The sequence below is a fragment of the Macaca nemestrina genome, chromosome 11 (genome assembly GCF_043159975.1).
Source record: "Macaca nemestrina isolate mMacNem1 chromosome 11, mMacNem.hap1, whole genome shotgun sequence".
Lineage (NCBI taxonomy): Eukaryota > Metazoa > Chordata > Mammalia > Primates > Cercopithecidae > Macaca > Macaca nemestrina.
In genome coordinates, this window is record NC_092135.1 from 12,523,899 (window position 1) to 12,535,234 (window position 11,336).

General features: G+C 41.5%; 1 long non-coding RNA gene across 1 annotated transcript; it reads left to right on the plus strand.

Annotated features, from left to right (window-relative positions):
* Positions 1-830: 830 nt before the first annotated feature.
* On the plus strand, positions 831-5,578 carry LOC139356960 (uncharacterized). Its single transcript, XR_011609513.1, has 3 exons — positions 831-937; positions 3,262-3,372; positions 5,482-5,578. It is a non-coding gene; the product is annotated as an uncharacterized lncRNA (long non-coding RNA).
* Positions 5,579-11,336: the final 5,758 nt, after the last annotated feature.

The following is an 11,336-nucleotide window of genomic DNA, read 5'->3' on the forward strand; positions in this document are numbered from 1 at the left end:
GTGTGATCTGCTTAATCATGACCTTCCATGTAAAATGTTATGTAGTAATTATAAAAAAAGATTTCATGCTTAAATTTGAAAACTGTAGATTTGACCCAACTCTTTTTTTTTTTTTTAAATAAATAAGAATAACTGGTCTAAAGACTTGGAATGAGTGCCTGGCATTTAGATGAGTAGCCAGTGGTAGACTCAGAACTCAGGTCTCCCTATCTTTACTGACTACTATTAATTATTCTGAGATCATTTGAATGAGGGTAGGACCCATCCAGATAAAAGAATGAAAGTAAATGTCTCCATACGGCTTTACTTTGTCTTAAGAAATATTTTATTTGACTGGGATCCCACCCCTGCTTTGCTGGAATTGCCTGTGCTGCAGAACGATTATTGCAGGATTATTTTGTGCTGCAGTACTGTCTCTAGAGCCTGCTGGGAGCTTGTTTTGCTAGCTCAGCTGTTTCTCTGCTTGCCTTGCCTGGATGATGTCAGATGCGATGTTGTTTCCCTCAAGAGTCCCCCCTCCTGCCGCTCACTGCCTCCAAGTCTCTTTTGGTCCAGCTAGCGATGTCTTCATCTTCTCCCCTTTTCTCCTGTTCTCTCCACTTTTGATATCCTTGAGGTTGATAGTGTTTGTCAGGTCTGTCTTTAACTCTGGGGAAAGAGCTGGTGGAGCCATCTGTGGGTTTTGGAGAGCATCCCTGCTTGTAATTATTTTTCCTGGAGCCACCCTTGATGAGATGAAGGCCCATTGTTGCATTATTACCAGTTGTCACCTGGGCTTTCTCATCATAGAGTCTGTCTTGGTGGTGGGTGAGGAGGAGCAGCAGTAGCATGACGGGTCTCAGAAAAACAGTAGTTGTTGATTTCTTCACAGACAATTGGATGAAGAAGTTGGCTCCCAGGATGATGCTCAGTTTGGCCAGAGTTTCCCATGATGGGGGTAAGATTTTTGTAACTTCTCCCCATTCCAAATGTCAGGGAGCTATCAGAAACTGGGTGAGTATAGAGAATGGGCACTTTCTCCACATGGACAGGATGTCCTTGCCCCAGAATAATGAACAAAGATGAAATCATCATAATCCCTCTAAAGCTGTAGTAATTTGGGTTAATTACCTTTACAGACAATGAAAACTACCAAAAGGGTTAAATTAAATTAAATCCAATTCAACGACTGAAAGAGAGTTTGATGTTACAAGAGCACTAGACAAGGAGCTGAAAACCCAGATTTTAGATCAAATTTTGTCATTCATTTATTGGATAATATTAGGTGGGATTCTTCCTCTCTATATGTCTACATTTCTTGACTTACAAAATGTGGCATTCTGAATAAATTCCATAAAGAGCCCTTTCCTTCTCAAGGTCTATCATTTGCATATTTGTCAAGCACCAGCCCTGAGCAGGGCAGTGTTTTGGGTCCTGCAAAGGCATATACTGTCTCATACTATAGTGCACACTGTCAGTGTTTTTGTGAAGACCTGCTGTCGCATTCAGTTCAAACATAAATGGTTATGTATTAGGCTAACAAATCATTGCCAAAAGGAATTGGCTTTATGTGAATAGAATGTTAGTAATTAGAACATTAATTGTTTAAAATGTAAATGCTTGCTTATAAAGTGCTTAAAAGGACTACTTCTGCTAAATAGGTTGAGCAATCCTCTTGCAATTGCCTTTATCCTTTCCAGTTGTTTAGCTAGTGCTTTTTCATAGAATGTTCCTGTAACTATTTATGATTTATGCTCTGTCTCCTCCAAAAAAGGATTTGAGGCAGCTTAACGCAGAAAACACATACAAACCATGGCAATTAAAATTTAAAAAAGGAAAAATAAAAGGCAATAGAAAGTGATTATAAAAGAGGAGATGGGCTTTCTAAATACCTGGGATGAGTTAGTTTCTGTACTTGATCCCCAGGTTGACTGCACTTCCTTTGCTCTCAAAACACAAAGGTAGCCAGGAGGATACAGAGTACAGGCTTTCTATAAATACAACCAAATACTTACTATGTGCGTCATCCTATGAAAAACCGGGATTCCTTCCCTTAAGGAAAAGTGGAAAGATAGCAGACAAATATTTGGGATGCTATGCAGTTAATAACATTTTCAGTGGTCTCCTGATTATTTTAATTAAGTACTTCTACCAGAAAGTTTGGGAGTGTATCCTTCTAATGTGTGTATTTATTTGTATATAAATGATATATTTGAACTATTATACTAAGATGTTACGTACATCATGAAACACACACAAAAGAAATGAATATGTTTGGGAAAAAAATTAACACAGATAGTTCTAATATTTTCTTCCCACCTTCCAGTGGTGTGATCTATTTACATGGAATGTTTATAAGCAGAACATTAGTTGTTTAAGTGTTAAATAATTGAATGAATAAGTGCTAATAAAGTATTTAAAGAGGATGTCTTCTAAGTGGGCAAGGCAATTCATCTGCAGTTGCATTTTTCCATGTACGATTTTTAGCAAATGTCTTAAAAAATAAACAATTTTAGATTTATAGCAAAGTTGCAAACATAGTACAAAGAGTTCTATATATAACCTTCCCAGCTTCCCCTAATGCCAACCTCTAGCAAATGTCTTTTTAAATAGACTGCTGTCACCTTGAGCACACCCTGGGATATCTGCACCCCAGCCCTTTTTGGGGACAATTAAGGAACATTAACTTTTTTCCCTTATAATCTATTTTTTATATAAACATTTAACTAAAGTGTAATATGCATAGATCCAAACGCAAAAATCTTGAGTCCCTGAAGGCCAAGGGTAGATCCTTGGGACGCATGCTCACAGAAGTACCCACTAAAGCCTTCAGTGGACTCTTTGCTCCTTGTGAACCACTGGTGGTGAGAACATAGCCCGGAAGGTGAAGCTCTAGCTCTCTTGTTCAAGGTGTAATTCCAGGATCTAGAAAAATGTCCTGGAGTGTAGAAAAGACACTTAGTAAATGCTTATTAACAGACTGAATGAGAAAAAAAAGTTTTTCTAAGAGTCATAGAAAGTGGAGGAAGACTGTAAATAATTATTTTCCTGTTACATATTCAAATGAAAAAACAGAGCTTTTTTAGCCACCGAAAAGGAGTGGAAGCCAATGGAAATTTTGCCATGTTTAAAGAATTAAAATTAACGGCACCATACTTCCAACTTATTCCAGTGATTGTTTAGAGTTCTTTATAAATGGGTGCTCTGAGCAGGTGCCGACTGGCCCATACCTTACCCTGGGTTAGGTACCTATGTGACTAGTTCGTTATTTTTTTCTTTCAGTGCTTAGCTCACATGGAAAGGACTCTTCTTGTCCACATGTCACTGGTGCCTGGAGTTCTGGCAGTCTCCCAGGAGAGAAATCAAGAGATATCACCAAACATAGCAGCAAAGGTCAGTTTAAGTTTATCCCAGCTTGTGCACAAGGGAGCTAGCATTGAGAGAGGAAAAATGAGTGGGTTGCTCCCCAAGGGTAGTGTGTGTATGGATTAGTTTTATAGGGTCTCTTCATAGGAAAAAAATGCATCAGGGCATATGTAGAAGAAAGTTTTCTAATGCTTGCACGGTGGCTCAACATGCTGCTTCATACATTGCGTGTAGCATTAGCACTGTAAATCTCCAGCCCTGGGTGTGAATTTTAGCATTAAAATGAGGAAGAGGTAACTTTAGGTTAGAGTTGAAGTCTAACTGGTATGTGGTGTTCCAGAAAAGTCTCTAGCTGCCTGAAATAGGAGCTTACAGTTAACAGCTTCTTGGGTCTCTCGTTACTGATTGGCTGAGAGTTAGATAAAAGCTAGAGCTTGAGTGAAGGACTTTGATCCTTTTCCTGCAGATTATTTTAAAACAGGGAATCAACCAGCCTGCCTGTCTCACACATTGTTCTCTCTCTCTGAACTTACAGAATTTCCCATCTGTACCAACTATCCCATAATTGCATTGTCTTCTATCACCCCTACAGAATCTTGCTTGTGTAGTGGGTAAGGCTGTGTTAACTTGGTTTCCTGTCTGCAATGCTTGTATCACTAGATGTATAGACCTTGAATATAGGCCAGTGTCTTCCCATCTTGATGTCTTGCAGATATTATCACATGGTGATGTCAAGTTAAGATGCTAGAGTTTCCAACTCTCATGTATCCTGGAAAGGTGCCTCAGTGAGTCATCATTAGCTGGTCAATCACTTTCAGCAGACATGAATTGAGTGCCTACTGCCTGCAAGACACTGTTCACTGCCCTTGTCTGTGTTAGAAGGGGTAGTCAGGGAGGGCCTTTCTGATAAGTGGACCTGTGAGCCGAGACCTGAATGAAATAAGAGAATGGGGTATGAGAATAGCTGCAGAAGAGTAGTCAACGTAGCAAGAACAGCCAGTGCAAATGCCCTGGGGTGAGAAAGCCAGTGCTGGGCTAGTAACACATTCCCTTGACAACCTAAGAGAGCCCTTCTTCTCTTTGCACTTAGGAGTCCTCACCAACCCATAAAGTGAGTCCATTGGACAAGATTTCCAAGCTAACATTTTTGTGACTTTATGGAAACACTATTTTTTAATGGAGAAAACACATTTTTACTCCTGCGGCTGAGACACGCACTCCCCTCTCACATATTTCACGTCATTTTTTCCCCACTCCCTTCACTCACACATACTTCACTTGTCTTTGTTTTAGAACCATTCTAAGTGACATTTTGTGAATGTGTTTAACACAACCATGGAGTCAGGGTCATGCATTAACAACTGTCCAAGTAGCCTAGGTTGAATAATGCCAGTGGCACTTGCCACTCTCCCCTCTCCCCTCAACACATGCACTCCTGGGGGTCCTGAGATTGCTACATTAGAAGATTCTAATGTGGTCACTTCCCTGGGTGACCTATCTTCATCTTTTTCAAGATTGCCTGGGTATGTGCTAGACAGAGACACCCAGTGAAGTGACCTTTCCACTGAATCCTGGGATCCACTAGGTATCACTAGAAGTTTTTCACACTGGATTTTAGATCTCTCTATCTTCAGGCATGATTTTCTCTAATCTGGAATACTCTATTCGTTTGAATTACAAAGGGACATGTGGTTTTGGTTTGTTTACTCTTTGGTCATGAAATGATAATTTAGCAGTTAATGAGCAAAGAAAAAGACCTTCTTTTCATGGCCAGGAACTTTTTGGGAGCCTCCGTTTTTAACAGCAGTAACTTGCTCTACACTGACTCTGACCTGGCCCCCATCCCTGAAGGTGTGGTCCTAATGGGATTAGGGAAACCATGGCTGGCAGGGCTTCCTTGGGATGACTTCTCAGCACAAATGTCCTGCCTCCCTGGATCCAGCCCAGAGACCTGCCTTGGGATAGGACAAGAGTGAAAGACGAACCAAAGACCATAAGCCACTTCTCTATGTTTCCTGCAAATGCTGGGGTGTCTATTATTCTGCACAGTGGGGTGCATTAGGCAAATTCTCCTTTTTCAGGGTGGCTGACGCTGAATTTCTGTTTATTTTTGTTTATGAATCTCTGTTAAACCAGGATCATATCCTCAACACCCAAAGAGGAGCAGGCCACCTTTGCCATGACTCTCAGCCTCGTCACCAACCTGAGGCTTACCCGGTCATCCGGATCTTTCCTTCACCTTGCTCCTGGAGTGTAGAGATTCTATATTCTCTTTCATCTGACTCCCGACATCACTTCTCCATATTGACTGGGGGGCTGTTTTTCGGCTTGGATTTTTCTTTCTTAAGATGAGTAGTTCTTAACCTTTCAGGACTCATGGATTCCTGGACCATCTCTCACCAAAACTGGCCATGTAAAATTTTACAATTTCATGGGGTATGAGGATTCCTCAAATCTTTTCTATGGGATATGGATTCCAGGTTAAGCAGTCCTAAAATTGGTCTTGTTTTCTTTATTTACAGACCCCGTGGGACCAGAGAAAGAAGAAAATAGTCATGTAGGGGAGCTTGCTTCCTGACTTCCCGAGCTGATGTTGTTGGTATGAGTTTCTTGTTCCTACTGTAGTACATTACTGACAAACGTGGTGGTTTCAAATAATACAAGTTTACTGTCTTGTAGTTTGGGGGCTAGAGGTCCTAAAATCAAGGGGTCAGCAGGGCTGTGTTCCTTCTGGAGGCTCTAAGGGAGAACACTTTCCCTGCCTTTTCTGGCTACTGGAAGCTGCCAGCACTCCTTGGCTTGTAGCCCCTTCCTCCACCCTCACAGACAGCAGTGCAACATCTTCAAACCTTTGTCCCTGAGCTCTGCTTCCTTTGTTACATCTCCTACTCAGACTCTGACTTTCCTGCCTCCTTCTTTCCCTTCAAAGGGCTCTTTTGATTAAATGGATTTGTCAGGATGATTTCCCATCTCAAGAGCCTTAACTGAATCACATCTTCAAAGTTCCTTTTGCCATAAAAGGTCACAGATTCACAGGTTTCAGGGTTTAGAACATGGACTTCTTTGGGAGGCTGCTATTCTGTCTGCTGCACTATACTTAAGCTTCACCTCCTAGGAACTCTCTATTTAGACCACTCAAAATCCACATCAAAAGAGGCTGAATCTCTTCCCCACTCAGGCCCCATTTTCTCCCTAAGGAATTCTTCTTGCCCTGGTGAATGACAGCCCCCCACTTCCTGCCCTCGGACATTCTCCTTCCCATGGGGGTGAAGGCCTTTGCCTGCCTTATGAGATAACTATAGAAAGACAAATGGTGAGGCCAACATCTGGTCAGCACAAACACACTCCTGGCAAATGCTGCATCTTTCCTATCATCAGCTAAGACCTCAGCAACAGGGGAACAAGAAAAGATTGGTTATTCTGTATTTACTTGTGTCATCTCTCTCATTGGCAGAGACCATTTCTGGGGTTCCATCCAGGAAGAGGGGTTGGAGGACAATGCTAATATGACCATACAATTCTTCTTCACATCACTGCAACTTTGTTTTCCCTGCACAACTTTAACTCTTCTTTCTACCTAATTCAGTGATCACAGAACCAGAGCTGCAACTGGATGCAAGGGCAGGGATAATCCCTAAGCAGGAAACTGTAACTATACTTTTGAACTTTTATGTCAGAATTCCCAAACACCTGATGGGGTAGACTGTGCCTTCAGCCCATCTGGCAAAATTGGTCTTGATGATGAATGCAGATATATTATTGTCTAGTGGTCAAGACAGCCCACTAGTTCTGTATGTGTGTAAACTCACCCTATTAAACGGAAGTGAATTGAGAGAGAAGCACCTGCTAGACCAGTATTGCTATCAGCAGTGTGTATCTGAACAGTGCCAAAACTAACAGCCCTTCTAAAGGTAGAAAAGTTTGGAAAAAAAACAATGGTAGGCTGGGTGCAGTGGCTCATGCCTGTAATCCCGGCACTTTGAGAGGCTGAAGTGGCAGGATCCCTTGAATCCAGGAGTTTGAGACTAGCCTGGGCAAGTCTCAGAGAGACCCCATCCTATTTTAAAAACAAAACAAAACAAAACAAAATGAAAAACAATGATAAATGGATAGAAGGAAGAATAGTAGCTAAGGGTAAATGAATGAACAGATGGGTTATGAAACAAGGGAATTCCAATGTTACAATGGTGCCTTTATAAAAATGATATTGTCTTTTAGCTTCATGCAAATGCCTGAAAGGATGAAGCCATGTATTGCAAAGACCACTCCTGTTTTTGGGAACCTGACAATGTTGAATGGAAACCTGCAAACCTGAGTGGGTGGCATTGCTCTGGGAGACATTTTGGTCATATAATGTGATCATGACCTGGACCAAATTGATAATGACTGAGTGAGATTTTAGTAATATGCCTGTATCTTTTGGCTTACTTTTCAGGTTACATCTGCAACCATACTTCAATATGGTGTAGCACTGGCATCATGGATAAGATTCAGTCCCCTTATGTGAATAAGTCTAATGATGGTACTGCTGTTGATGACCAAATATATCAGGAAATGAAGTGAAAGCCTCCTCAGGATATAATGCTGATGGAAAATGACTGGCCTTAGGAAACACTAGATTTTGTTAATTATCATCTAATTGCTATACTAAATAGTTCTGGCCAGGTACGGTGGCTCACACCTGTAATCTCAGCATTTTGGGAGGCTGATATGGGAGGACTGCTTGAATCCAGGAGTTTGAGAGACCAGTCTGGGCAATATAGTGAGATCCTGTCCCTACAAAAACTGAAAAACTGAAAAATAAAATTAGCCAAGTGTGGTGGTGTGCACCTATAGTCCCAGCTACGTAGGAGGCTGAGGGGAGAGGGTCACTTGAGCTTGAGCTCAGGAGATCAAGGCTACAGTGAGCTGTGATCATACCACTGCACTCCAGCCTGGGCAACAGAGATCCTGTCTCTAAAACCAAAACAAAACAATAGTTCTGCACAAGTGTATTATGAGATATAGATGGTAGTAGAACAAGTCATCATATCAGGACAAAAATACGAAAATGTATGCAATGACTTCCTAGACAGATAAGTTGTTTCTTTTTTTAAATTTAATTTTAATTGAAAATAAAAATTTTATATATTTGTTTTGAACAACAGGATGTTTTGAAATATGTATACATTGTGGAATGGCTCAATTGCATTAATTAACATATGTGTTATCTCACATAGTGTGACGTTTTTGTAGTAAGAACACTTAAAATCTACTCTTGGCCAGGTGAGGTGGGTCATGCCTATAATCCCACCAATTTGGGAGGCTGAGGTGGGTGGATCACCAGAGGTCAGGAGTTCAAGACCAGCCTGACCAACATGGTGAAACCCCATCTCTACTAAATACAAAAAATTAGCCGGGCGTGGTGGTGCATGCCTGTAATCCCAGCTACTTGGGAGGCTGAGGCAGGAGAATTGTTTGAATCTGAGAGGCGGAGTTGCAATGAGCTGAAATTGTACCACTGCACTCCAACCTTGACAACAAGAGTGAAAACTCCACTTCAAAAAAAAAAAAAAAAATGTATGCTCAGTGATTTTCAAAATACAATGTATTGTCATTAATGATAGTCACAATATTGTATAATAGACCTTTTGAAGTCCTTCCTCTTACCTAGTTAAAGTCATTTCTTTAAATCTATCCCTGCTTCACACTGGGGCCTCCAAATGTTAGGCATGTTCATACTGACATGACTCCTGTATCTGTGATATAAATGCTATAACAAACGCAGACAGTAAAACAGATATGATTATTTTTCCACAAGAGAGTCTTGGCCAAAGTGGGGACTTTGGGCTATGTAGTATCAATTTGATGTCCAGAAAGCCTGGAGACTGAAGGTCAGTACCTGATAGTCACATAATCAACCATATCTTCATGACCAAATCCAAATAAAAACTCTGAACACTAAGACACAGGTGCACTTCCCCAGTTGGTAGCTCTTGGTGTGTATTGTTACACAGTTCTCAGGAGTAGCCTAGCTATTCATGGCTCCACTGGGAGAGAACAACTCTGCATGTGGAACTCTCCTGGACTCTGCCCCATGTGTTCATCCCTTGGTTGACTTTAATTTGCATTCTTTCACCATATCAACTATAACTTTAAGTGTACAGTTTTCAGTGAATTCTGTGAGTCCTTCTAATGAATGATCAAAGTCTTGGGAACCTCAGAACTTGAAGTTGGTGTCAAAGGTGAGGGTGGGTTTGGGGACTCCCTAACTTATAGGTGCAATCCAATTTTCCCCTCTCTGAAATTTACCCATCCTGAATGCCACTGCTCTGGTCCTGCTCTCAGCTAGAGCTAAGTTAATAGCTGACAGACTCCCCTTTGTTCCAGGCCAGTTACTGAAACTTCACAAAGGCCTTAGTGACTTCAATCCAAGGGAGAGACTGAGGGTAGGGCTATTGGTCTATGCTTGGCCATGAGAGAAGCAGCACAGAAGAGGCTTTATATGATGATGGGTAGATAGTTGTCAATTTCACCCAGGGTAGGCTGGCCTTCACCACCTTGACTGTAAGGCAAAAGCATTATCTACGTCCCTTGTTTGGTTGGATTACCCCAAAAAACACTTTTGCTTATTAAATAAAACAAATTGACCCATTTAATGATAAAATGGACTGTTGAATGGTGCTACTACATCAGTAGTATCAGTATGAACATGCCTAACATTTGCAGGTCCCAGTGTGAAGTAGGGATAGATTTAAAGAAACAACTTCAGCTGGATGTGAGGAATGACTTCAAGAAGTCTGTTATACAACATGGTGACTAACATGAATGACAATGTGTTGTATTTTGAAAATCATTGAGAGTAGATTTAAATGTTCTTACTAGAAAAAAAGTCATAAATATTTGAGATAATACATTTGTCCCATCTTTGTGGACAATGCTGAACACATCCAGACAGTAACAATAGTAACAGCCGTATTCATGGACGGACTCTGTGCCGGCCACAGGACGGTTTTCTCATGTAATCCATGCAGCAATTCTGCTGCTGTGCATTACTCTTAACTTTCTTCCATGGAGGAGAAATGGAGGCAGAGGGAGCTTTAGCGACTTGCCTGAAGGCTGACTCCATCCAGCATTGGCTCCCGTAGTAACTCTGCTCCCTGCCTTCCTTGCACTGTGTTACCTCATTTTTATGTTTCACTGGGAGCAGAGGGAGGTGCCCAGATATCAACAGGCTACTCAATTTGTCTGCATTGAAATCAGGGAACAAATATCTATTAGCTGGTTGACATGAGGAGGCACAGCCACTGCTGTGGGGTGGGGGAGTCAAGGTGGAATGAGGACAGTCGGAAACAAACTAGGCTTCTAGAATTTTATTCAGTGTGAGAGTCTTGACCTACAGGATTTTGTTTAGTACTTATAATCCTAGGAATGATTTTCAACTTTATTTCATAGATGACGTAAAGTTAACCTCAGGTTGTAAACCCCTGCTCTAACCAAAGGTATATCATGGGCTGAATTTGTCTCCCCACCAAATTCACATGTTGAAGTCCAAATCCCCAGTACCTTAGAATGTACAGGGCCTTTATAGAGATGGTTACGTTAAAATGAGGTTGTAAGGTAGGTCCTAATCTAGTATGACTCGTGTCTTTACAAGAAGAGGAGTTTGGACCCAGACACATATAGAGGGATGACCGTATGAAGGCATATGGAGAAGGGGGACAGCTACAAGGCAAGGAGAGAGAGGCCAGGATGAAGCCACCCCTGCCAACACCTTGATCTCGGACATCCAGCCTCCAGAACTGTGAGAAAATAAATATCTCTTGTTTATGCCTCCCAGTTTGTGGCACTTTTTTATGGCAGTCCTATTAATACAAGGTACAGTGGGGCTTTGGACCCAGGTGTGACTAACTCCAAGGCCCTGGCTGGTCCTTTCTGTGTACCATGGAAAAGATTAGCCAGAGATGTGGGAGGCAGTTAGGCAGGAGCCAGATGAGTGATGTGCATGGTGA